This window comes from Lissotriton helveticus, chromosome 2_1 (genome assembly GCF_964261635.1).
Source record: "Lissotriton helveticus chromosome 2_1, aLisHel1.1, whole genome shotgun sequence".
In the NCBI taxonomy this organism is placed as follows: domain Eukaryota; kingdom Metazoa; phylum Chordata; class Amphibia; order Caudata; family Salamandridae; genus Lissotriton; species Lissotriton helveticus.
This window is the reverse complement of record NC_136059.1, coordinates 1,503,097,940-1,503,125,526: the sequence shown is the minus strand read 5'-3', so window position 1 is coordinate 1,503,125,526 and position 27,587 is coordinate 1,503,097,940. Positions and strand designations below refer to the sequence as shown.

The window sequence follows — 27,587 nt, the reverse complement described above, 5'->3', positions numbered from 1 at the left end:
TGCTTGTACATAGGACCTGCGTTCTGTTTCTAAAATGTTATTCAAAAAACGATTTTGGGGCAAATCAATGGCTTTTACATTTTTGAGAAGGAATAAATAGTGTCTGCATGATTAAAGAAATACATTTGAATCTTTTACAATGATGTCACCTGTGTTACCTCATACTAGGAAGCACATTGAGCTTCTTTGCTGTTGGTTTGTGTCATTTTTTTAGATAATGCCTGGTATCAACATTTGCAAGATAGAGGATTTGTATTTTGTGAAATAGTGAGGTTTCAGTAGTGAAATTGAATGCTTGTACATAGGACCTGTGCTGTGTTTCTTAAATTTGATTTGAAAAACGATTTTGAGGAAAATCAATGGCTTTTAGATTTTTGAGAAGGAATAAATAGTGTCTGCATGATTAAATAAATATATTTGAACCTTTCACAATGATGTCACCTGTGTTATGTCAGATTAGGAAGTAGATTGTGCAGATGAGGTGAGGCATGTCCAGAGGTACAGAGGAGGTGAGGCCTGTGTTCAAGACTGTAGTGGTAGAGAGGCCTTTCCTGGGGAGCATAGGTGGTGAGGCCTGTGTCTAAGAGTGTAGTGGACTAGACTTCATGAAGCCTATCCCCCACTGTAGTCTTAGACACAGGCCTCACCTCCTTTGTACCCCTGGACAAACATCTCTTCCAGTACACTCTTCAATATATGCCTCACCTCCTCTGCACCCCTGGACAATCCTCACCTCATCTGCAACCCTGAATAGACCTCAACTCATCTGCATCCTTAGACAGGCCTCAACTTATTTACACCCCTGGACACGCGTCACCTCATCTGCACCCAGTTACCATCAATTATACCCAATACATTGAGGCCTGTGCAGAGGACACAGATGAGGTAAGGCTTGTCCAAGGGTCAGAGGAGGTCTGTCCTCTCCACTGCACTCATGAATACTGAATGCTTGTACATAGGACCTGCGCTCTGTGTCTAAAATGTTATTTAAAAAACGATTTTGAGGAAAATCAATGGCTTTTAGATTTTTGAGAAGGAATAAATAGTGTCTGCATGATTAAATAAATATATTTGAACCTTTCACAATGATGTCACCTGTGTTACCTCAGATTAGGAAGTAGATTGTGCAGATGAGGTGAGGCATGTCCAGAGGTACAGAGGAGGTGAGGCCTGTGTTCAAGACTGTAGGGGGAGAGAGGCCTTTCCTGGGGAGCATAGGTGGTGAGGCCTGTGTCTAAGAGTGCAGTGGACTAGACTTCATGAAGCCTATCCCCCACTGCACTCTTAGACACAGGCCTCACCTTCTTTGTACCTCTGGACAGACTTCTCTTCCACTACACTCTTCAATAACAGGCCTCACCTCCTCTGCACCCCTGGACAATCGTCACCTCATCTGCAACCCTGAATAGACCTCAACTGATCTGCATCCTTAGACAGGCCTCAGCTTATTTACACCCCTGGACATGCGTCACCTCATCTGCACCCAGTTACCATGAATTATACTCAATACATTGAGGCCTGTCCAGAGGACACAGATGAGGTAAGGCTTGTCCAACGGTCAGAGGAGGTTAGTCCTCTCCACTGTACTCATGGACACTGAATGCTTGTACATAGGACCTGCGCTCTGTGTCTAAAATGTTATTTAAAAAACGATTTTGGGGCAAATCAATGGCTTTTAGATTTTTGAGAAGGAATAAATAGTGTCTGCATGATTAAATAAATATATTTCAACCTTTCACAATGATGTCACCTGTGTTATGTCAGATTAGGAAATAGATTGTGCAGATGAGGTGAGGCATGTCCACAGGTACAGAGGAGGTGAGGCCTGTGTTCAAGACTGTAGTGGGAGAGAGGCCTTTCCTGGGGAGCATAGGTGGTGAAGCCTGTGTCTAAGAGTGCAGTGGACTAGACTTCATGAAGCCTATCCCCCACTGCACTCTTAGACACAGGCCTCACCTCCTTTGTACCCCTAGACAGATCTCTCTTCCACTACACTTTTCAATACAGATCTCACCTCCTCTGCACCCCTGGACAATCCTCACCTCATGTGTAACCCTGAATAGACCGTTTGCTTATTGTCATTGCTTTGTTGTTTGGTAATAGTGGTCTATAATGTGTTATTTTTTTCTTTACCACAGATTGAAATCAAGATTTCAATAGTAAGGAAATATGCCCTCAAGGCAGAGGAGAAGAAAAGATGCGAAGCGGAAAAAATCAAAAACAGCAACGGAATTACAGTACTCCTCTACAACAAATACGTCAAAAAACGGGAAAAAAGCTCCTGGTAAGACAACTAAGTCTTTCTTACGGAACATATGTAGATAAAAAAAAATGTTGGATAGAATGTAGAAAAAGAGAAGGAGAGAGCAAATTTGAAAAGGAAGGAGAGGCCCCCCAAAAATGTTAGTACTGGAGCAGGAGAGAATAATATGTATAGGAATAGAAGGCAAAACCAATTTAGGGACATTCGTAAACGAATGTTTCGCAATAGGGTGGTTTTAAATTTGTTAAAAAATATTAAAAAAGGTAAACAGAGATCTGCTTTTTATAAGAAAAAGAAAAGTGTAGAGAAGATTGTGGATCAGGCTTTTGAAGTTAAGAAAAAATTATTTTAATAATCAATAGAATTAGGACACTTAACAAGACAATTGATGTTTTCAAATCAAACAGTAGATGGAAAAGAGTAATTAATCGGACTAATTTTTGTAAAGTTTTTTCTGGAGAATGGATGCACAGTTCAAGTTGTGAGCCATTTTTCAATGAGGAGAGTTACTTCCAGGAGAATGATTTAGTGCATGCAGTTGACACCAGTGGTCGAGCATATGAGGTGAAAGACGGTTGTCCGATTGAAAAAGAGAAACTTGTGCCTAGAGAACCAGAAGAGGTGTTAACTGATGAAGTTTTAGGGAGACGTACTAAGGGTCCAGTGTACACTTGGAAGTGTAGTAGTATTTGTAGTGTGCGACAAGAATCAATCGATTTGTTTTGTAATTTCTTATGTACATATAGTAAGAAAAGTCTAAAACAGAAAATGAAGATGTTGCAAGACTTAGATCCTTGTAGAGTGATAGAAAACACAGGTTTGCAAGGGCATTCACTGGCTTGTCTTTCTAGAAAAGTCTGTCAGAGTGTTTTTCATCATTTTAGGATGTTAGCAGTGCATCATAACAAAATGAGGAAATTAGTGAGAAGGTTGTATTATGCAAAAAGGCCAGCACTTAAACTTAAACAATTAAACAGTGCTCTTTTGCATGGAACTGAATTAGATGTGAAGAGGATTTGTGAAGAAATTGAGATTTGTTATTTTGGTTAAAAGAGGACAGTGTAGATATTGACACAGAAATGCAAGGTAATGTGGAAGACAATGTACAGATTTCAAGTACAGAAAAGTTTGACCAGGAAATTACCAGGTTTAAGGTGAAATCAAGTGAAAGGCCAAATTTTACTTGTGTGTGTTGTCGACGAACTCATTATAAGCATCAAACTAGATTAGTTGATTTATACGTAAAAAGTGAAAAGATAAATAATTATGAGTGGAAGAATTTTGCCACTTATTTGTGGGTGGAGAATTCTTTTGATTTGAGTTCTGATCAGCGTATTTGTAAATATTGTTATGATAAATTAAATCAAAACAAAATGCCTGATAGAGCTGTTCATAATATTCTTGAGTTGGTAGACATTCCTCCTGAATTGATGGATTTAAATACATATGAGTCTATTTTGATTCAATGTGTCCATCCTTTTCAGGCAATTGTTCGCATGGAGCCTAAGATAGGGAAATTGCCTCCTTCAGATTTACAGAGAGGATTAAAGTGAAGAGATGTTTATTTGCCTCTAGATTTCAAGAAAAATATTGATACAATTGGTGTAGAGAAAGTGGAAGAGGAACCTCTGGTTATTCTAGTTAATGGGGTTCCGACAAAGAGTAAGAAAATCTGGCAAGATTTAGTGGATGTTAGGAAAGTCAAAAAGGCAACGTTGTATTTGGTCAAAAACAATGAGTACTACAAACATGTATGTGTTGGAGCAGAGGAAACAGCTGCAGATGAAGACAGTGATTGTTCAGCTGGCCAAATTGAAAAAGTTGATGTGTCTAGAAGTGAAGAAATATATGAACATTATACTGTTCATCCTTTGCATTCCAAAGAAGTGATGGGGAATGCAATTGACTTGTTTCAAATGAAAGCAGCAAAAGGAAGTCCCATTAGTGTATGGGAAGAAAGTTTGGAAGCTCGTTGTTTTCCACATTTATTTCCAACAGGTCGAGGTGGACGATCGACCACTTCAAATTCCTGCATCTGAATATCGAACTTTAAGATTATATGCTGAAGATCCAAGGTTTCGTCAATGCATTCCATATTTGTTTCATCTAATAATAATAATAATAAAGGGGTTTATAGAGCGCATGGTGACGCCATCCCGGCGTATCCCCGCGCTGTGGAGAGAGTCAGACAAGAGGAAGAGGGCTGGAGACCTACAGAGTATACAGGTAAGTTTTTAGTAATTTCCTAAATTTAATTTCAGTATCTGCTAGTCTGATGTTCATAGGAAGAGAGTTCCATTTGTTGGCCGCTAACACCCGGAAGGAACGTCCTCCCATTCTGGCTTTTTTTATCCGGGGGATTTTGAGTAATCCGACTCCCTCAGAGCGGAGAGTTCTGTTGGGCACATATGGAATGGCTAGATCCGTCAGATAGGCAGGGGCTTTGTGCGAGGTAATCTTATAGCACATCAGGAGTGCTTTAAATAAGATCCTCTTTTTTATTGGTAGCCAATGTAGAGCTGCCAGGGTGGATTTGGCGGATGCTCTTTTGGGTAATCTGAGGACTAGTCGAGCTGCCGTGTTTTGTAGAACCTGCAGTCTCCTGATGTTTTTCTCCGTAGTTCCAAGAAGTAGCACATTACCGTAGTCTAGCCTGGAGGTCACTAGGGCTTGGGTCATGGTTCGTCTGGCTTCTAAAGGAAGAAGATCCAGCGTGCGATTAAGGGTCTTCAAGACCCCGAAGCATTTCCCAACTACTTTGTTAATGTGATCATCAAAAGTGAGTTTAGGATCAACCCATATACCTAAATTCTTTGCTGCCTTACACGGGGTGGGTAAGGGACCAAGACAAGACGGCCACCATTCTTTGGTCCAGCTAGAATCATTACCTCCTATTATTACAACCTCCGTTTTGGAGCCGTTTAGTTTCAAGCAGTGTTGGTTCATCCAACCTGCAAGATCCTGCAATCAGGTTTTAAAATTGTCAGCTGCACAGGTGGAGGCTTGGGACAGAGAGATAAGCAGTTGGGTATCGTCGGCGTAGGAAACCAGTTCGACACCGTACGATTGAATTATCTCTGCCAAAGGAGCCATATACAGGTTGAACAGGGTGGGGCTAAGGGCAGAGCCCTGAGGCACCCCCTGTTCCAACGCTATGCTGTCTGAGAGGAAAATACCTCTCTGAACCTGAAAGCAGCGGTCTACGAGAAATGCTTTCAGCCACCCCAGTGCCGCCTTGGTTACCCCGGCTTTGTTTAGACACTGCAGCAGGATGGAATGTGCTACAGTGTCAAACGCGGCACTGAGGTCTAGCATAACAAGTGCCATAGTATGACCATCATCTGCTCCAACCCGTAAGGATTCGGTCGCTCTTAAAAGAGCTGTCTCAGTGGAGTAGCCCGACCTAAAGCCAGATTGTGAGCTATGAAGGATGTTGTTGGTTTCTAGATGGGCCATAAGCTGTTTATTGGCTATTTTCTCCGCCACCTTCGCAAGGTAAGGCAACAGAGAGATAGGTCGCAGGTTTTCCAAGGTCTCTTGGCTCACATTGGGTTTTTTCTTAATAGGGAGTACGATGGCTCTCTTCCAAGCTTCAGGAAGACTGGCCGAGGCAAAGGAGGCCTGAAGCACATGTCTAAAGTAAGGTTCCAGTACTTTTAGGCTAGCTACTAGTACCTTGGGAGGGGCAGGATCATGGGGGGAACCAGACTTAATACTTTTACAGATGTTTATTAAAGTTTCTGGGAGGGGGACCGAGAAGCACTGTAGGCATGACTCTGTGATACTAACTCCTTCCTTTTCCATAAAATCATGGCCAGATGTCATGTTCCTAGCAAAGTTAGCATAGATATCTGTTTTCTTCCCAGAAAAGTATTTAGTAATTTTGTTGCCTGTTTCCACCGAATCAGTGAGGGACGCACTATTAGTGGTCAGCACAGAAATTTCCTTAAAAATTTTGAAAAGCTCTCTGGAAGAATTCTCTGCTTCCTCAATGCGTGTTTTGAAATGCCAGGCCTTAGTTGTCCGTAACTTTTTGTTGTATTCCTTTAGAGCTATTTTATATTGAGTTTTCACTGTCGGGCAAAAATTGATGCGCCATTTCCGTTCTAGTTTTTTACAGGCGGATTTAGCTAGCTGAAGTTCAGGAGTGAACCACAGGTAGGATTTCTTCCTCTTCATGGATTTTTCCAGGTTACGGATGGGAGCCGTGCTATCTAGGGCAGTTAGAATCCGGTTATGTAGGAGACTATACGCTGTTTCACAGTCAACCCCTCCTGGAGGTCCATCTGCTTCTAGTTTTTTTTAAAAAGTGTCTTGAGAGAAATTTCTCCACTTTCTACATTGATAGCGTTGTTCACAGTCTTTTTTTGGATCAGACTCAGTTAGCTGTACATGAAACGGGATTAAGGAATGGTCTGACCAGGGTACCGGTAAAGAAGGTTGAACTTGTACCCCGGTCCAATTCCCGAAGATTGGGTCCAACAAGTGTCCCAGTCTGTGAGAAGGATCATGATTTTTAAGATCTAATTGAAGGGAGTGTAGTTAAGACAAGATTTCCTTAGCATCTTTGTCGAGGAGAACATCAAAGTGAACATTCATGTCTCCCAGCACCAAAAATTTACTCTTTCTTATGGCTAGATGAGCTGTAGCTTCCACCAGGCTAGTCGTGAAATCATACAGCCTGCCCGGGGGTCTATAGACAAGTATACCCGAAAGGGAATGTTGAGGCCCAATTATAATGGTAAAAGAGCCCGCTTCACAATGATCAATCGTCAGGGGCGATAGGGAGCACTCGATAGGGGCTTTAAACGCGATTGCAATCCCTCCGCCCCTGCCGTCCTTCCTATCCAATCTGGTGAGGAAGTAACCAGGTGGCATAGCCTCAATAACATCCGGTCTGAACATTCTCCTAACCAGGTCTCAGTAAAGAACAGGATATCAAAAGCTTCATCCTTCAGTAAGTGATATATTTGTGTGCTGTGTTTACTGAGAGACCTACAGTTTATTAGTCCAGCCTTTAATTGTCCTTTATCGGGTTTACCAATTGGGTTTACAATGGGTGTAAAAGGACACACTGAGCAACTATGTAGAGATATTGCCTCCATAGTGTGTTTACAGGGAAAGGTGGGAGTAGGACATAGATCCAGTAGTTCCTGTCTGCCATACCGTAATAATAGGGACTTTGGATGAACAGGAATAGTAGCCCCGAGCCCTGTCCGGCCGCGGACGGGCGCAGACGGGCTAGACTTTGGCTCGACTTCGGCGCGCTTCCGGCGCGCCCGCTGCACGCGTCCGCTGCACGGTCGCGGTCCCACACACATTTATAGAGGGAGGGGCAGCTGGAGCGCTGACCTGCCGCCCTGAGCCCGGAAGTGCTGGGCTCCTCCTCCACCCTCCGCTACAAACGCCCACAATGGACGCGGCGGACCGGGAGTCAATGCGTGCTACACCAGGAAACGTTACTCAGCCCCAGGTGGGTCACAACACAGTTCATTAAAAATGATACAGAGGAATTTACAAACATTAGTAAAAATAGCATCAGTCGCTAGATTTTTAAACGCTATTACATCAGCGCTCGCAATGTTGTACTTGTAGCACCCAGCGCAAAGTAGATAGAGTCAGCCACTGCCACCGGCTGGACTCGTCTCCACCCCGCGCGAGTGAAAGTGAAGGGCTTTTAACCTATCAGGCAGACAGCGCAGCTGGAGCGCTGAACTGCCGCCCTGAGCCCGGAAGTGCTGGGCTCCTCCTCCACCCTCCGCTACAAACGCCCACAATGGACGCGGCGGACCGGGGCGGGAGTCAATGCGTGCTACACCAGGAAACGTTACTCAGCCCCAGGTGGGTCACAACACAGTTAATTAAAAATTATACAGAGGAATTTACAAACATTAGTAAAAATAGCATCAGTCGCTAGATTTTTAAACGCTATTACATCAGCGCTCGCAATGTTGTACTTGTAGCACCCAGCGCAAAGTAGATAGAGTCAGCCACTGCCACCGGCTGGACTCGTCTCCACATCTACTGTATGAAAGTGACTTGTCTGGGCTTTCTTATGCAGTAAACCATATACTGAAAACTGGAGCACATCTGCAAAATGTTTCGGCGAGGGACTTTATGGAGAAAGTCAATCTGCAAGATAATATTTTGGAATCTCATCTAATCAATCTCATGGCATGTCAGCGTGGTACAAATGAGTATTGGTACCGTCATCATGGGGAATTGAAATGTATGCTAAGAAACTTAGGAACTCCTACATGGTTCCTCACTCTTAGCTGTGCTGAGTATGCATGGGACGACTTACTTCAATTTCTACGAGAGGCAAATGCAAATATACAAAATATAGAATTCAAAACTGCTGGAGAACTGTGTTCTTTGGATCCAGTGAATGTATGCAGATATTTCAATCATAGATTTGAAGCTATGATGTCTTTTATTACCAACAAAAAAAATCCCCCCCTTGGAGAGGTTTTGGATTTCGTTTGGAGAAAGGAGTATCAAGTGAGAGGTGCTCCTCATATACATATGTTGTTGTGGATTAAAGATGCACCCAAATTTGGAACAGATTTGGATGAGACAGTGATGAGCTTCATTGAAGAGTATTCAACATGTGCTGTTCCGAAAACTACCGAAGAAAACAGTTTAAGGCAACAAGTTTTACGCTTTCAATCCCATCGTTGTGGAAAGTACTGTCGTCGAAAATTCAGAAACAAGGACAAGTTCTACACAAAATGTCGTTTCGGGTTTCCACGACCAGTGATTTCTAAAGGAAGAGTAAATAATTTGATGTCTTCTCTGCGACATACTGTGACGAGGAAATCACCAAAAAATACATACAATTTAAAAAGAAACGAAGAGTCCAAGTAAATCAATGACTACAATCCAGTGATTTTGTCCATGTGGAATGCTAACATGGATATTCAGTTTGTTGCTGACAACTCTATTGCTGTGGCTAGATATGTGACGTCTTACATCACACAAAAAGAAAAGACAGAACTGAAGGAAATGTGGGAGGACATTTCACATGAAAAGAGTCTAAGTAAGAAATTATACAGTTACAGTCTGAAGATGTTGTCACATCGAGAAATTGGAGCATATGAATGTTCTGATCGATTGTCATCAGCAAGTCTATATGCCAAATCTAGAACCATCATTTGGGTGAGTCTAGGTCTTGCTGCAACACGAAACCGAGTTTTGAAATCTGTACAAGAAATAGAGTATTTGGCGGAGAAAGAACCAGAAAGTACAGATATTTTGAAGACAAACATGTTGGATACATACTATCCAAATAGGAGTCCTTACCTTGAGAACGCTTGTCTCTATGAAGTTCTGCAAATATATATTTATAAGAGGAACATCAGAGAATATATCAATAATGGAATATATGCTGTCATTGGGTGTGAAGGATGTCTAGTGAAGCAGAGAAAAGGCCATTTGATGAATCATCGAAAATTGAGTTGCGAAAATCCAGAGAAAAGGGAATTTTACTATTTAGCTCTTTTGCAACTCTTTAAGCCATGGCGTACAGAAGAGGAACTACTTGGAGATTTTCTCTGTTACGAAGATTCTTTTAATGCAACCAAGGATACCATAGAATGTCCTGTTTTTCCAAATTATCTGCAAATGTTGAACGAAGAGATAGAACAAGAAGCCACAATTGCTGTAGAGATTGCTAGAGACAGTTCTCAAGACAGTCAGAGTTCTACTTCATTGAGTCAGGATCCACTAGGAGGACCAATTATCCAAAATGAAGCTGCCACTGCCATGGATGAGGTGGAAAGAGCTATGGAACAAGCTCAAGATGATGTAGTTAACTTAGAAGAGTTGGTGAAACAACTAAACCTTGAGCAGAAGCAGATATATGACGAAGTCACAGAACAGATTGAACATGGATTCAGTCATGAGAAAAAAGAGTGCTCATGTACATCATTTAAGCCTGTCCAACTGTACGTGAGTGGAGAAGCGGGAACTGGAAAAAGTTTTCTGATTAAAGCAATTGCAACTTATCTGCAGAAAAGGACTGAATCACCTCTATCTTGTGTTGTTACCGCTCCAACTGGGCTGGCAGCACATAATATTAAAGGGATTACTTTACATTGTTTACTGATGCTGCCAGTGGAGCATGATAACAAATTGCAATACCACAAGCTATCTGGAGATGCGTGTTCCGAAGTTTCGAGAGTCTTGAAGAAAATGAAACTTCTTATCATTGCTGAAGTAAGCATGGTCTCAAATCCAATGCTTGCTTTTGTGCATTTGAGAATGCAAGAAATTCTTGGAAAAGAGTATGATGTGTTATTTGGAGGGAAACACATTATTGTTTTTGGAGATCTACTGCAGTTGACTCCAGTGAAAGGACAACCAGTGTTTAAAATGGTCACGCATGAAGATACCAGGAAGTGCCTAGGAAGCATTGGAAACGTTAATATATGGTTAAATTTCAAATATGCAGAACTACTCCAAAATATGCGGCAGGCAAAGGATGAAGATTATACAAATATTCTACAACATGTAAGAATCTGAAAAGTAAGTCAGCATGGGAAAGAAGCTTTATATGGACGATTAATTTCAAATTTGTACCCAAATGAAAACATTCTTCCAGAGAATATTTTTAAGAAAATTAACGAGAAGAAATCTGGGATATGTTTGATGCCAACTCTGAAAGAATGTTCCATGTTCAACAACAAAATGTTAAAGTTGGAAAATGAAGAGATAGTGAAACTGGAAGCTATAGATAAAATAGAGCATATGGGAGCAACAATTATTTTGTCTGAAAATTTGAAATCAAAAATGGATTCATTAGAGAAGACTATATCTAAAACTGCTGGTTTTGAAAAGACTCTGAATGTGTGTTTAAATTGTCGTACCATTTTGAGAAGGAATTTAAATGTTGAAAGAGGTCTGGTAAATGGAACAATGGGTCATGTTGTTGATTTTGTGAATTACAAAAATAGAGATGGAATTGAAATTTTAAAAATAAAATTTGATGGCATTGACGAAATAGAACAAATTTGTCGTTGTTCAGCTAGATTTTTGCTTGTGAAAGACTTATATGTTCGCCGAAAACAGTTTCCTGTTTGTTTGGCATATGCGGTGACAATCCATAAATCTCAAGGTTTAAGTGTAGATAGTGCTTTGGTGAACATTGGAAGTTCTGTGTTTAAAGAGGGTATGGCATATGTGGCATTATCACGAGTCAGAACTTTATCAGGATTGTACTTGATTGAGTGTGATGAAACAAAAATGTGTGCAGATCTAGATTGTGTTAAAGAATACAATAGGTTAAGAAGAGAGTATGCTCCACATTTGCCTCAATATCCTCTGTTTGAAAAACGTGTGGTAGGCCGAAAAAGAAGAAATGAGAATAATTGCAGTGAGGTAGTAGCAAAAAGACAAAAAGTAGATGAAACTGTAATTGCGAGCAGAAGGAAAAAGGATTCTGTTAAAGATGTTGGATTTCAGTTTGAAAACAGTTCTGGTGTCAACTGCTATGCTAATGTAGTGGTTAATGTTGTTTTTTTTCTTCAAAATTTACAAGAACAGATTGTTGAAAATCGGGATCAAACATTCTGCTGTTTATTGAATTCTGTGTTTGAGAAATGTAGCAGTGATAGAGCAAAAATAGAAAGTGTTTCAGAAATTCGAAATCTTCTAGACATATGTTCTGGTCAAAATCAATTTTCACAGAATATTCAGCAGGATTGTCAGGAATTTTTAATGTTTATGTTTGATGTATTGGAAGATGAAGGTGTAGATATAAAAAATCTTTTTAGCCTTTCTTATCAATGGCAGCGTGACTGCGACAACTGTAGTTTATCAAGTAGTACTACAATAGACACTGACAGATTTATATATTTGACTTTACCAGACTGTAAATCAGTGTCTTTTAATAATCTAGTTAAAGCAGCTGATCACAATATGGTGTGTACCCAATGTAAGTCTGCAATGCTGTCCACATTATTTATACAAAATTATGGTGAGTATGTCATTTTAATGTTCCAACGATGTAGACCTGATGGAAGTAAATTGACAACTTCTATTAAAAATTTCGTGGCTTCTCAGTTATCAATATCAGGAAGAACTTTTGCAACTGTAGCTATTATTTATCATGACGGTCCTTCAACAACATCAGGGCATTACACATGCTATTTAAAATGTCAAAAAGGTTGGACTATGTGTAATGACACTCATTTGACTTTCAAACAACGTTTGCCTTTTGACTTAAAAAATTCATACCTAGTGTTTTTAGAACCAAAATTTAAGTAAAGGTAATTGCCCTATGGTGACGGGAGCAGTTAATTAAAGTTGGTTTGCTGTTTAAAATTATATTGTGAGTAAAAGTGATGAAGATAATATAAAAATTATAGTTCTCATAAAGGTACAGTAAGTGGATCGCATAGTAAGTGATATCAGTATTATAGGAAATGTTCAACATGAGAGAGCCAGAGCTGGAATTATGAATATTTAAATATTGTGAAATTGTTGTTTGAGCCTTTCTTTAAGAACGTCGGGAAAACAGTAATGTTATAGTTTGTTTTAAGTAATTTGAAAATATACTGATACATCTGACACTATTTGGCCTTAAGGAAAGGTGAAGGAATGAGCAAGGAGTCATGACTGAACAGAAGGAGTATATGCAAACATTGAAACATATTTCAGATGTTCTTGGAGCTTTTTTTCTAGAGAGTCGATGAAATGGATTTTTTAGAGAACAGCAGAGTACCTTCCAACGAAAAGGACCTTCATGATGTACTATTTGGCCTAAAGGAAAAGTAAGTGAATCAAAGATTAGTGTACATATGTGATTTGTAAGTTTATATGTTTTTTTAAACACAATCTTTTTGATTGTGTTTTTTTCCCCGCTGTAATATGATGAATAGTTTGAACTCACTGATTTTAGTGAAATTCAATATGTTCTGAGAACAGCAAAAATAAACTATCTAACATGTTGTATAAATTATTCTATAGTTTGTATTGTGTAATTGATATTGTATTCCCATTGTCTCACACTCACTTTCCTTTTTCCTCTCTGTTTCAGCTCTCTACTCACTCACACTGCCTTTCTCTCACTTTATTTCAAATCCATTCATTTACTGCACTTCTTTCACAACCCCTCATTTCCATTTCAAGTGTCTGCATCCCCTCTCTCCCTTGCATCACTTTTCAGCGTTCAGTCTCTCTGTTTTACTTCCCTTTTCCGTCTTTTCCTCTTTTGCTCTTTTAGCAATTCCTCTTTACTCACTCACCAGTATTGTTGCACTTTATCACTATAACTAACCCACTCTCCCTCTGCTTCACTTACTCTCAGTTATCTTCCATTCCTCATTCTTCTAAATGCATCCTTAATTAGACTCCTTTCCCTCTCAGTCATTATCTTTTTACTTACTCCTGTTTCCGGATTTAGTTTTGCTAACTTACATTCTTTTAGTATCTTTCTTACCTTCAGTTCATTTCTCTCTTCTTCTCTTCCTCTCTGTCAGTGAATCTATATGCCTTACTCTTAGTAATTTGCTCTCCTTCTATTTCTTTTTCCCTCTTTTTCTCCTTCTACCTTACTTTATTTCCCTTTCTGTGTCCTTCACTCTTACTTTATTTCTTAATACACTGTTATGATTTTTAACCTCTTCATTTGTATCTTTTATTTTAAAATATATATTTTACTAATTATAACTTCTTTTTTCTTCTCTCTTTCACAGATACAAAGTGTAGTAAAAACTGTAATTAAAGTTACATTAATTATATGGTAAGTGTGACTAAAAAAATGTAGTTTGTCATCACCCTTTGCTTTAACTTCACTACTATTTTCTCACCCTACCTCACTCCTGTTTCTTTACTCTGCTTCCCCCACTTATTCTTATCCTCCATGTTTACTCCCCTTTCCCTAACTCTCCTCCCACATTCAATTTCTTTCAGTCCCCCTGCTTTACTTCCCTTACCCTCTGTTCCCTTCCTTTGCTCCCTCACTCATTCCCTTTCCCTTAATCATTTACTTTACTACTGTCACTCCTTCTCTCAGTCCGTCTCTTCTCACAGTTCCTCACTTCCGTTCCCTCACTCTGTCTCTCTTATCGTCGCTGTCTCTGTCCCCTCATTCTGTCAATACTCTCTCGTCATGCTCACTCCCTACAACTCACCCACACTCTCTCACTTACCTTTCTTTGCTGCTTCACTCACTACCTTTCAGTCACTCCTTCCTTTACTCTCTCTCTCTTTTCTCTCTGTCACTCCCCATGTCTTACCCTTATTCACTTTTATCCAACCTCTTTCACCCCTCTTTACTTAGACTGTCTTACCCTTATTCACTTTTATCCAACCTCTTTCACCCCTCTTTACTTAGACTCACTGCTCTTTTCTAACCCTCCATCACCGTTGTTCCTTTACTCCGGTTCCGTCACTACCCCTCATTCCCCATCCTTTACTGTCCTTCCCTTTACTTTCAACACCCACTCACATTCTCCCGGTACCTCTGCTTTAGTTTTCTTCCTCTCTCTTTACTTCTTTCGCTCCCTTATTCATTTTCCTTTTCTCACTTACACCCTATTACACCTTCTCTCTGTCTTACTATGTAATACACAGTCCCTCTGTGTTGCTCCCTCTAGCTCTCTTTCTCTTAACATCACTCTCTCTGTCTCCTTTCCTCATGCTCACTCCTTCATTATTTTTTTTTCTATTTTTTTTTGGTGCGCGCCCCGGTGCGCGTACCCTAAGGAAAAAAGAATGACAGAGTTTTTAAAAAATGTAGCATTTTTTTATAAATTGGAGGTAGTTCTAAAAAGAACTGTTTTTTTAATTCTTTTTGTTGTTTTATTTTTTTATTGTTTTTTTGAACATGTTTTACTTTTTTGGGTTTTCTGAACAGTTTGATATTTTTTTTGTATTTTTTATGGGGAGAAACAAAAAACAGGGAATTGTAAACGGCTCAACTGGAGCAAAGAAAAATCAGGAAAAAATTAGGGTTTTTTGGGGCAATTGTGGTTGTCACCAGCAAGGACGATGAGCTTTACGCTCTGCTCACCATAGCTGATGGTCTTACCACAAAAAATACATGTGACCCTGAATTCACCAAACCGTGGTTGTATAATTGGCATCATCTTTCTTGTCTCTGGTCCCGATGGAGTGGGTTACTTTCTTTTGGAGGTGCTGGGTGAAGATTGGGGAGGGTTACTGGCCAGTTCGCTCATCTCTGCAGCAGAATAGTTGTTGGGATGCTTGCGCTGCATATGCCGAATCATGGTGTAATTACCAAATGAATATTTTTTATTAGGGTTCCCCCTTGTAAGTTCCGAGCCACAGATTCGGCAAGTCACCTTTGGCGCATTCACTTTCTTCTTGCCCTCTGGGATGGAAAAAAACTCCCATACAATGTGCTCCTTTGGCCTATATGGGGTATTGTCTTCTGGCAGGAATGTCCTTCTTCCCTCCTCCTCCTCCTCCTCTTCTTCTTCTTCTTGACCACCAATGTGATGTTGTGGTGGTCCTCTTGGTGGTGGTGCAGATGCTGCAGCTGCTGCTGCTACTGTAGCCATTTTAAAGTACAAAAGATTAGTGACAGATCTCCAAACAGGTCTTCCTCAGTCAAAGGACAAAGTCAGAATAAGGAAAAAAGGTGGGGGCTTTCATCATTTGGAAAAAAAAACTGTCCTGGACCAATGAAAAGTGTTATTTTCAGGTCACATGACCCGGACTTTCATCATTTGGAAACCAAAACTGTTCTGCACCAATGAAAAGTGTTATTTTCAGGTCACATGACCCGACGCGCTTACGCTACGCGCCCGGGGACGCGCCCCGGGGCGCGCCCGGTGGCGCTTACGTTGCGCGATCGTATGCGCTCGGGTGCTTCCGGGTGCGCTTACGCAGTGCGTCATATGACGCATCACGCGGCTACGCGATACGTCACGATGTTGTTTTCGTTCGCGGCAATAGCGCTAACGGGACGCTCCCCGGTACGCGCCCCGGGGCGCGCCGTAACATTGCGCTCACCGGTGAGCGCATCGGTACACGCCCCAGGAGCGCTCCGGGGCACAAAAAAAAAAATAATAATTAAAAAAGAAATAGTATTACTTCATTATAAAAAATATAACATTTTATACCTATAGAGATTTGCTATTAAAAACCCTATGAAATTCACTGAAAAAAACATAGGTTTCACATCAGTTATAGTTAGGAATCAGTATTTAAAAAACCTATGAAATTCACTGAAAAAACCATAGGTTTGACACCAGTTATAGTTAGCTGGAAGTTTTACTCGCATAAAACCATTGAAATTCCCACGTTATAGTTAGTTGGACTCACTATAACTTGCGCGTGCAATGCACTGCTGATGACGTCACATATTACATCACTCATGACATGGTCAGTGACATCACTCAAACCTATGTTTTTTTCAGTGAATATATATGTATATGTATATATATATATATATATATATATATATATATATATATATATATATATATTACCTACTGGTGGTCGCCAGTAGATAGTTCTAGCTAGGACCTATTTTCCATAGAAAATCCCCAACATTCTATTTGGAATATCTTTGGCGCTGGTTGACGAATTTTGTGTAGTAGAAATCAAAGGACTAGGCTAATGCAGACCTAAAAATATGCTTTTCCTGGTTCCTCCCTTCAAGACTATCCATGAACAGAGAAGGTGCATTAAGTACAGACTTCAGGCAGTTATAGCACTCTATATGACAATGTGGTGTTAGCAGGGGATGCGCTAGGCTCCTACTCTTCTGGGGGAATTGGAAGGCTTTGCAGCACAGCTTTCATCATGGCGAGTCCAGCTTCGTTGGCCAGGCAGATCTGCGTAGTGTAGGAATGTCCCTTCCCCTTCCAATGCATCATGAGGAAGGGAAAATAACTGGATGGTGCTGCTTTGCTTCTTCACCTGTGGAGCCTGTTAGACTGTTGCCATGTATGCAAGCTGCCAGTTTAGACACAGCCCACTCCTCTTCCCTCAAAAGGATGAAAAATGAATGCTGGCAGCTTTGAGCGGGGGTCACTGGGCAATCTGCCCCTCCTCTCATCACCAGCAGTGGCATGGATTTAAAGAAGAGAGATGCATTGTGCTTACTCACACAGATGAGTTTCAACAGCAAGGACATGGATGAAGAGAGGCAGGCCTACACTGGGCCAAGTCACAAAGATGCAGATGGATTACATGTATGTACACACCTATCTGTAGTTAATTTGTGGAATCGTATGATAGATACTAGGCTGAGGTTCTTTATTAGTTAAATCTTGGACACAGGCACTGACTGAGCTGCCTTGATGGGTCCTAGCAAATTACTTGAATTTTAAAAAGTGGCCATTCTTCATCTCCAATTTTCTTGCATGGTGTGGTTGGAGTATGATGGAGCACAAGCATCATTGATCTAAGTGTAGTAAGGCAGGAAGTAAAAGAGAGATAAGAAATATTTAGAACACTCACCTATTGTTTCAGACATCCCGATTCACGGACTAATTACCCCTAACCTCCATAAAGTCCTTACACTGAGCTGAGAACAAAAATATTCCAAAAAGACGGGCTTTATATCTTCCCTTCTTCGTCTCTGGCTCCTTATTTGGTTTCATTTCTACCTCCCGTCTTATGAAGAAGTCAAAAGAGCAGTTAAGACCTGCCACCTACATAGAAGTTTGTTCAAAGAGCTGAACTTTCAGTAATATTGCAGCAATTGGCAAACTGTTTGTGGCACCCACTTGATGGCCAGAGTTGTCCCCTACAATTTCCACTGTCCTCTAATTGGAATGTAAATGATATGCTGTTACAAGAAAAAAGAACCCAAAGAGGGACTCTTTGAACAATTTCTTAAATAAGCAATCTCCTCTTCTGAAGTGGAGCTTCCACTGTTTCTGGTGCTGGCCTCCATGCAATTTAACCCCTTGGCTACGGGGCACATTCCCCTGCTGTGCTGGGAGGGGGAGGGGGAGGGGGGGCGCGTACAGCGCCCCGGTGCTCATGACGAGGTCAGTTCGTCATGAGCTACGGCGCTCCGGTGCTCATTACGAGCTGAGCTCGTCATGGTCACACCCGTTCCCATGGAACGTTCAGCACAGCAGGGGAATCAGCCCAGCGTGCGAGCGTTCCACGGGACGGGCGCGGTCATGACGAGCTCAGCTCGTCATGAGCACCGGAGCGCCGTAGTTCATGACGAGCTGAGCTCATCATGAGCACCCAAGGGGTTAACCTCACAGGCCATTTATCAGTAGTTAACAAAAGATGCTGCAGTGACAGATCAGGTCAACAAGAAAGTAAAGGTGTTCCTGAAAAAGAGCTATACTGGCCAACAGTTGGCATATAGAGCAGGAATCTATCCAGTTTACTCAAGATTTATAGAAGCTGCTTCCTGAAATATCGCTAAGCAAAAGTCTTTAGTAACCACAGTGGTAACTGTTGACCATGCCATGTCAATTTCCAATCGTCTAAGGCTTAACAAGTGCTGAATATTGGTTTACTATAGATTCTGATCCAGGGTAAACCCTTATGTGGTAATTAACATGAACAACGTCTTCTAATGTCTTATAAACCACAAGCATGCTGACATGTACTGGGGCTGAAAAAAGGTCAAAGGAGTTGTACAGGAAGCATTTCAAAAGACAGAAAAATATCCCCTCTTCCAATTAAAGGCTAATACCAACAGGAATCTTCCAGGACACATGGAAGTTCCTGTTCCATGTCCGAAGCTGGGAAGCAGTCCAGACAATACCCCCCTGTGCCTCAAACATGGCAAACATGGGCAACTCTCTCATTTGCCCAGTCCCTGCAGGCCAAACGGGCAGATGTCTTGGGTCTCAAGATCATATAGGAATATGCCGCAGTTTCCGAATCAGTCAACACCAGACTCCGATCTCGGTCAAAATCAATGACCATGAGCATTTGAAAACATAGGCTATTTTACAAGTGATCTTAAAACTGATCCAAAATAAGGTTGGGGGGAATTTGTTGAGGAGAGCTAGGTCGAGGATCATGCTGCAGGACTCTACTAGAGAAAATGAGATGATAAGTAACTTAAAGACTCACTTTTTCAGTGAAAACGATCCATTTCAAGATGGACTTGCTGTAACTTTCAGAATACCTCTCTTCTTTCCTCCTTAGCTCCTGGGATAGGCTGCGGTAGTCAGGATGAACAACACTGTCTCAAAGGTGTACCGCAACACACATTCACATATAGGCTCATAAGCACACATCAGGATAGCCTTTCAGATTTGCAGCAGATTGGAGGAGAATCTTCTTACTCTAATCCACCTACATTGGGATGGAAGAATACTAGGATAGACCAGCGTCATAGGATATTTCCTCCATTGGCCACAGTGACCTTAGCAACTTTCTGCAGGTGATGGGCACCCCTTGGCCGCATTCTTTTTCCTGTTGATGTGCTTTCTCTTTCCAGTGCCATAGTGAGGAGCACGGGGGGTGGAGGGCGGGGGTGGATACCATGGCCGCCATTTCTTTTGTAAGCATTTTGCCCCTTCTTCAAATATCCAGGAACCACTTTAAATTTGCAATGAACTGACAAAGGACATTCACTTAGACCCCTTCGGACCCAGATGAGGTGGTTTTCCCTCCTGCAACTTCTCAAAAATGCTCCAGATTGCACCTATCCTTGGTTCCTTATCTTTTGAGGAATGCTCCCCTCTTGGCTCGTTCATGTGTGTGGTTAGAGCTCTCAGCCTGGAAGATGAAAGGGCTGGGTTTCAATGAAGAGGTGTTAATCCATGACTAACTGTACTACCCACTTTGAATCAGGGTTCCAGGAGTGAGCTTTGGGTCCCTGGAGCTGTGATGCAGGACTACTTTTACAGTTTTCTAGGACTTAAATCTAGCAGACTATGCTTTGTGTGTATTTGAGGGCTGCAAGGGCATTATGTAGCGCGTTTACAGTGGATATAATGTTCTTCTGTGAGGATTGTCAGCTCCTAATTCACTTTAAAGATGCTATGAAGTTGTTTTGGAGTGCCTAGTATTAGAATTGTTGTGGAAGATGAGTCACACTTTTTATTATCAGTTATGCTCTTCAGAAGGTTTACACCTTTTTTGGTTAAAACCACTGTTTCTATAAGATGGACTACTGACTAGGCGGAGAAGCGTTCAGTTTAATAAAATCTTAGAATAACACTGTACAATGCACTAAGGCAAATTTTAAGTGGAAGGCCTGGGAAATAGGAGCAACAAACTGGGGTTTAGTTTTTTTGTTTAAACAAAAAAAACTTTTACAAACCTGTAAAAAAGTATGGTATGTTATCAGGCATTTATGCATTTAATGTATTTCGCATATATATTTTGTGCTGTACTTAAGGGTTTTTCCTGAAAAATACACCTAAATTAACTGTACTGAAATAGCTTAGTTCAATGTCTCATCCTGCCTATGATATTTTAATACCACTTGACAACAAACCAAGACCATTAGAGCTTCCTCTGGACACCTGGTTATGACTAGACCTTCCAATGTCCTTTCAGATGGAGTCTTTTTAATCCATCTGTCCTTACTGTTTTATTTATTTTGTCTCAAACTAACCGGTCCACAATCTTTGTTCAGTGCTACACCAATCAAATACTGAAATTCGATCCTGCTGGGTGTTTCTTGGAAACAAACTGACATGTCCCAGGTGTGGTAGGCCGTTTCTTCCCTTGAACTGTTTGAGCTGGTCATACACAATGTTCAAGCAATTCTGACTATTAAAATGATAAATGTTAAAGGAATTACAAACTAGAATAGCGTGCTCTTTTGTGGGTATACTCCTAGTCATACAACATTTCAAATTTAATTCAGACCAAACCTCCAAAATGGCTGTATGTGTAACAGAAATTCACCCGAATAGCTCATAAAATGTACTGAAAAAGTTTTGTTTAGAAAGTTAAAAATAACATATGGCAACAATGTCAAAAAAAGAGCCACGGGAAAAATGTGTGATGTGATAGAAAAAACATTGGCTTTTGTGAATTAAGTTTGCCCTATAACTGCCACTTAGATGTCATTCAGAAGGAGTTAAGGGAAGTATCACGCCAGACAACGGACATCCCCAAAAGGCACGTATGGTCTCTGCCAGAAAAAAAATCCCTGGATGACTTTAAAACTACCGCGATTTTGGACTTGGAAAATGTATTTAAGAGGAAAAGGGTCCTGCATTTTTAGGGACTAGCCAAGTGAACGTTTCCCACAAGAAAGGACACTACTTACCAGTCTTTAACATCAATGTCAACTTCGAAGGAAATTTCTAAAGCAGAATCGATGGCAGGCGCATACAAAAACAAGACCTGGCTCGGGACCAAATTAATCCCATTTAGGAGATATGGGAAGGTCTTGGGTAGAGCATCTGGAAACAAAAATCTAAGTCTTGAGAAACAGGAAGCAGTTAAAATCAATGAAGTGGCAGTAGCTTTTTCTCAGCGGTAGACAAACTCTGTGTTTGCACCATTTGACTGGAAGGTGATTAGGTAAGCTATGAATAAATACTCTAATAAAGTGTCCAAGGCCAATGGCACAATAAAACCTTCATATGATCCAAGCCTGGACACTGAGTCATGAAGGGATTCTAGGGTCAGGCCCAGACAGTTTGTCCAGTGAAGACGCTATGGTCTTTCCACTTGTGCAAGCCATTGTCAAGGCTCCCCCAGGTGTCCTTTAACGAGGACATTGGCACTGAAATAGAATTGAAGAGGAAAAAACCCTCAAGTAGCTGGATGGGTGGTCATATTTCTGCAGAAAGAGTATACAATTTCACAGGATTCTTCGGGATGGATTTTCTCGGGACATGGTGGTAGGATGATCCCCATTCTCCCACACTTCTTCCCAGGTGGAATGAGAATTGGTGGACAACGTGATGGCTCAACTACCATGCAAGAGACTGAACAGCGTCATTTTCCTTCATCTAAGCGGCTTTGAGAGCAATCTGATTTGTAAAACAAAAAATAAATGTAGGACAACAGAAAATTGGAAAGGAGGGAAGTCATCAATATGCACCCATTTGTTGACTGGCCAACATACAGACACTTAACCAAAGAGGGACTACATCTCTTACAAGCAAAGACCGGGGTCAGAGTAAGTATATATTCATCCCACTGTGCCATATCCGAGGTTATGGAATCAGGAGACGGCCAGCAAAGCTAATGCTGACCAGACCTCTGTGGACGTCCCAAACAAAGTTTACTGGTCTACTGGAACTTTTAGTAGCGGATTTAATATTTTTTTTTAATTTGTGATAGATACACAAGTGTTACTTATGCCTCACTTTGGAGGGCATGTTGATTCCAAGGCTCACTAATTGAACCTTGGACTTTGAAAAGGGCTGCTGTTTTCAACGTCAACTTATGCACCACAGCACAATAAAAAAGGTATATGTCAAGGCTTGGTGCACTCTCTGCCGTCTGAATCGGTATATGCATATTATTGTGACTCTATTACACATTTCAGGAAACACGGTGAAGGAATTTTACTTTAAACTCATTGACTTGATAGATTTGGGAGTACTCAATAGGCCTTACAAAAGCATAACAGGGGACTCCATTTTTGCCACATGACAAAGATATCTACAGTAATACTCCAACGTCCAAATTCGATTTAGGATGTTTAGGCGAGTATTTTCTTGGCACCTTATGTCAGCAAAGTGAAGGCTGATGCTGGTTTAACTTCCTATAAAATGTGTGCACTCCGCGTTGACTTTTTCGTACTCATAATATCTTTATTAATATCTCCAAGGATCATAAAAGTACACATAAAACACAATAGAAACCAACAAAGCATTCTTTGGAAAACCATGGAAATTAGTGTTTTGTAGCTACCCAGATCAGGTTTAAATGGAAGTGTAACCTTTTAGGACAGAATACACATTTCACTATCTTATTACAGAAACTGTTATTTTAAACGAAATAAGCATTTATTACCATAGTTCTGCCTAGGCCTTAATTCTACAAAACCCTCTGGAAATTCTAATTCTAAATATTCTAAATATATTTATATTGCGCTCACCACCCCTGATTTTTTTGGTGATTAGCACGCTACTCCAGAACCCAAAATTAGTAGGTTAGTCCAATTTTTTTCTGTTTTATTTTTTCTTGTGCATTAGTTGTGTTAAGATTGTACTCATGATTTCCTGTGAGTTTAGTAGAGTTTGGGGTAGGGATAGAACGATAGAAGTGGATTTGAAAAGGGGAACTACTGAGTTGTTCTGTAAGTAATGGTCGTGTTTGCTTTTTAGTTGAGTGGCGTTGCTAAAAGGAAGGGTGAATGATTGAGAATGTTGTTTAGGAGTTCATAGTAGACAGGAGGTTTGGGATAATTACATTTTCTATCAAGCAGGTGCTAGTGCTAAGCTTAAGTGTTTCCAGGACATTGAGAGGAGACGCATTTACGTTTTTTTAACAGGTAACATATATAATGTGATTTCTCTGTATAGCGTTGGAGTGTTTCAATATTAAATTGTGTTCGGTTTTGAGGACAGGCTAGAATATTTGTGATGTACTTTAGTTGCTGTGTTGTGGGGAAGAAGGGCTGCGTAGAATGTGCAGATGTAATTGTCCAGGCTGTCATTTCGTGCAAGTGCGAACAGACAGGGTTGCTTACGTGCAAACAAACCTCTGGATTGCACACAAGTAAACCACGGATGTCTACATGTAACAGTCACACACTTGTTTAATTAGGTAACCAGAGATCATGCTGGTGCAAACTCCCAATCTTGCTCTTGAGCAGACCTCACCGCAGTGTACAAAGACCATATATCCCAAATGAGACTGAACAAAACCTTTAAGTCAGCGAGCAGGGAAGATTCTTAACCGGTCATGCTATGCTGACCAGGTATTATGTAAAGTCATCATGATGAGCACAAACATTCTTATAAATATAAATAGAATGTAGCAAACAATGGCAAGGCCAATATGCCTCATCCTTTAGGATATATTGCTTTAACCAACTTTTTTTTTTTTTTTTTTTTAGAGTTGCTGTACAACATCCCAGTTTTGTGCCGCATGGCTAAACAGTACAAAACAAAAGTGCTATGACATATCCACCCTCCTACAAAATGACGCAAGAAATGTTTCCTTACCAGTCCGAGATGGAAAGATAAATACAACAAGCATTTGCAATGCAATAGGTCTCGCATTAGGAAAGTTTGATCTATTGGTATTGTAAATGACAAATATTTTATTTATGTGTTGGTTTTTAAAATAGCGAAATTAATAGCTTTGTCCTTTACAATGCCAATAGTTTTAACTTTTGCAAACGTGACACCTATAGCATTTGTAATGCAATATGTGTTGTATTTACATGACTTAGATGTATTAATATTACAAATAACAATGACTTATTTTTTTTAATAATTAATACTTACATAAAAGTTATTGTAATTTATAATGGCAATAGTTTAACTTTTGTAAATAACTTTTGGGAAGATTATGTTCATTGTATTTTATTGTGATGAAAATCCGAGAACAGCAGTAAAATATAAAAAAAAATGGTGACATTTGTAATAAAGCTTGAAACATTGCGAGAACATATTAGAACCAGTTTTTGAATGGTTGCACAGAGTGATGCTGTGGCGTTCAGTGGTGCTGAGTGATGCTGTGGCGTTCAGTGGTGCTGAGTGATGCTGTGGCGTTCAGTGGTGCTGAGTGATGCTGTGGCATTCAGTGGTGCTGACTGATGCTGTGGCATTCAGTGGTGCTGTGGTGTTGAATGGTGCTGAGTGATGCTATGGCGTTGAGTGATGCTGTGGCGTTGAGTGATGCTGTGGCATTGAGTGATTCTGTGGCATTGAGTGATTCTGTGGCGTTGAGTGATGCTGTGGCGTTGAGTGATGCTGTGGCGTTGAGTGATGCTGTGGTGTTGAGTGATGCTGTGGCGTTGAGTGATGCTGTGGCGCTGAGTGATGCTGTGACGTTGAGTGATGCTGTGACGTTGAGTGATGCTGTGACGTTGAGTGATGCTGTGGCATTGAGGAATGCTGTGGCGTTGAGGGATGCTGTGGCGTTGAGGGATGCTGTGGCGTTGAGGGATGCTGTGGCGTTGAGGGATGCTGTGGCGTTGAGGGATGCTGTGGCATTGAGGGATGCTGTGGCGTTGAGGGATGCTGTGGCATTGAGTGGTGCTGTGGCATTGAGTGGTGCTGTGGCATTGAGTGGTGCTGTCGCATTGAGGGGTGCTGTCGCATTGAGGGGTGCTGTGGTGTTGAGGGGGGCTGTGGCATTCAGTGGTGCTGAGTGAATCTGTCACGTTGAGTGATGCTGTGGCATTGAGTGATGCTGTGGCGTTGAGTAATGCTGTGGTGTTGAGTAATGCTGTTGCGTTGAGTAATGCTGTGGCGTTGAGTAATGCTGTGGCGTTGAGTGGTGCTGTGGTATTGAGTGGTGTTGAGGCGTTGAGTGGTGTTGAGGCGTTGAGTGGTGTTGAGGCGTTGAGTGGTGTTGAGGCGTTGAATGGTGCTGTGGCATTGAGTGGTGCTGTGGCATTGAGGGGTGCTGTGGCATTGAGGGGTGCTGTGGCATTGAGGGGTGCTGTGGCATTGAGGGGTGCTGTGGCATTGAGGGGTGCTGTGGCATTCAGTGGTGCTGAGTGATTCTGTTGCGCTGAGTGATGCTGTGGCGTTGAGTGATGCTGTGGCGTTGAGTGATGCTGTGGCGTTGAGTGATGCTGTGGCGTTAAGTGGTGCTGTGGTGTTGAGTGGTTCTGTGGCATTGAGGGGTGCTGTGGCATTGAGGGGTGCTGTGGCATTGAGGGGTGCTGTGGCGTTGAGGGGTGCTGTGGCATTCAGTGGTGCCGAGTGATTATGTGGCGCTGAGTGATGCTGTGGCGTTGAGTGGTGCTGTGGTGTTGAGTGGTGCTGTGGTGTTGAGGGGTGCTGTGGTGTTGAGTGGTTCTGTGGCGTTGAGTGGTGCTGTGGCATTGAGTAATGCTGTGGCGTTGAGTGATGCTGTGGCGTCGAGGGATGCTGTGGCGTCGAGGGATGCTGTGGCGTCGAGGGATGCTGTGGCGTCGAGGGATGCTGTTGCGTCGAGGGATGCTGTGGCATCGAGGGATGCTGTGGCGTCGAGGGATGCTGTGGCGTCGAGGGATGCTGTGGCGTCGAGGGATGCTGTGGCGTCGAGTGTTCTATTGTATGCAGAAAATGTAAGAAGAGGGGGCATTATGCCAGGATGTGTAAACATTTAAAGCCAAAGAAGAAATATTTACATATGATTGAAGAAGTGGGGGAGGAGTCAAACAAATAAGTGTTCCAGGTTGTGCATGAGGCAACGGGTAAGGAGAACATGCCCGACATGTGTGATAGCGCACAATAAGATTTTGAGGCTAGTTATGCACTAATATTTTGGTGGGGGAATTAGTGCGTGGTTGGTTAATGAATGGTATTTGTTTGCAGAGATGAGCTGTTTGCCACTTAGCGAAAGCAGCAGGCTCACAATGGGATGTTGTGGGGTAAGGCGCTGCTCAGCTGCCCTAACAGAACCAAAGTGATTGGCTTTGTAAAGAAACGCCCCCGCAATAAAAATGTCTGTTTATGGGAATTAAGACATAAAAATAGTTTTAGATGATCCCTAGCTCAGCAAGACAAAGAGCTTTGTGCGACACCAGCCCAAACAGCTTCCCACCCCCAGTTTCATCTCTGGGTTTGATGTGGGGTGATGTATCATGGCCACAGAGTAAGACACGGACGCGTGCAGTGTGTCATGGAACAGTTAACCTTGCTCCTGGTCCCTAGCACAGCAAGCCAAAAGCGTCCACTGCCACAGAGCTGCAATCTGCACCAGGGACGGCATGGTAAAAAAGAATTGATGTGCCGCTGCTTGAAGTACACAACAATATTCTGGCGGTGCCCAAGTCAAAGAGTGACGTCATCTCCCGACCACCACAGGATATCACAAGGAGTTGGGACCCTATGGACAGAGAATTACACGGCCGCTGTGGCAGAAGAAAACCTGCATGACGCTGGTAGAGAGCACAGGCGTCATCTGTACACATGACATGCTAGAGAGAATACAAATAAAACACTGCACACCATCTGTTGTTACAGCGCAGCGCACCCATCTCTGGTGCAAGTTCACGCTGCTGGAGATCATAGGTCTCCGATATACTGTCTGTGATGTAAGCGGCGTCCAATGATCGCTCACATCAAAGGTCACGCTGCCACAGACAAATAACACATTTCTATACTACGGCTGATGAAAATACACATCTCCAAGGCACAGCAATGCAGGCAGGCGGGACACGCATTAACAATGCAGAGTCCACGACGTCCCATATAATGTGCATCACTGACTCGCACAGCGAGGAGCCATAAAGGACACACATTACTGATGCACAAACAAATCAGGCTACTAGAAAGAACATGTA

The 27,587-nt window shown here is 41.7% G+C and overlaps 1 protein-coding gene across 1 annotated transcript in view; it reads right to left on the bottom strand.

Moving 5' to 3' along the window:
• The window catches only part of SCARB2 (scavenger receptor class B member 2), a 485,622-nt gene that overhangs the window by 246,193 nt on the left and 211,842 nt on the right, over positions 1-27,587 (bottom strand). The window lies entirely within an intron of this gene.